The following is a 1,222-nucleotide window of genomic DNA, read 5'->3' as shown; positions in this document are numbered from 1 at the left end:
GCTATTGGCCGTTCAGCTCTTTATTAGGCCATCAGGTGTTTTAGACAGGCAAAGAATCACAGCGTCACAGTTACACAAGTGCAGCGTAAACAAGTCACACCCCTTAAAATAATACTCCCCAACACATCTACTGGCTATTCTTTATTGTTTTAATCACTCTCCAGCTCTTCTGTGACTTTATTTAAAATAGATAAATAAATAAACTACTGCCACAGAGGCTGTCATGTTTCAGATGTCAAAGTGCTTGCCACCAAGCCTGACAAACTGAATTTGATTCCTTAGGCTCACATGGTGGAAGGAGAGGACTAACTCCCACAGTTGTCCTCTGATCTCCACACGAGGACTGTGGTACCCCCATGTGCATGTGTGCATACACACACACACACACACACACACACACACACACACACACCAAGTTTTAGAAAGTATAGCCTTGGAACTGGAGTGACAGATGGTTGTTAGCAACCATGTAGGTTCTAGGAATTTAACCTGGAAAAGATGACCTTGGATACCCCTGCAGCTAGAAGAACATCTCTTTAGCTTCACAGACCACTCCTAAACTAGTAGTGCCCACAGGCTGGTGAGACTCAGTGGGTGAGAGCACTTGCTGCCAGGCCTGATGAAGGGAGTTCAGTTCCTGGAGCTTACACGGCAGGAGAGCACAGCACAGGCTCCCGAAAGTTGTCCTGTGACCCCCACCAACTGCCCTCCTATAACAAATAACAAACATAATCTAAAAGAACTACCAGCACCGCCAAGTTACAGAGCATTCTGCCTTTCCATCTCATTCTAGATTACCACAGCTTAGGGAGGGATGAGCTACTCTGCTGAGTAAGTAAAAGCCCAGATAATAAGAACTGGCCTGGGTCCCGAGAGTATCTTAGCTACAGGGACTAGAATTACTTTAAGCTTTAGAAGATGGGTCAGAGAACCTTGAGCAGCTTAGTAACCAGGTGCTAGGAACTGGTCCGCTCAGTCATTAAGAACCTGCACTGTTCCTGGAGAGGACCAGTATTCATGTCAGGTAACCAAGTGTATCTCCAGCCCCAGCGGATCTGGTGCCTCTGGCCTCTGAGGGATAGCCAGTGTGTGGTCATGTGTGTGTTCCCAGTGATGTTAGGAGGTGATTTTTTGTTTTGTTTTTTGGTTTTTTTCAAGACAGGATTTCTCTGTAGCTTTGGAGCCTGTCCTGGAACTAGCTCTTGTAGACCAAACTGGCCTC

Source organism: Microtus ochrogaster, chromosome 10, assembly GCF_000317375.1.
Source record: "Microtus ochrogaster isolate Prairie Vole_2 chromosome 10, MicOch1.0, whole genome shotgun sequence".
Classification (NCBI taxonomy): domain Eukaryota; kingdom Metazoa; phylum Chordata; class Mammalia; order Rodentia; family Cricetidae; genus Microtus; species Microtus ochrogaster.
Note: the sequence above shows the minus strand (reverse complement) of the source record.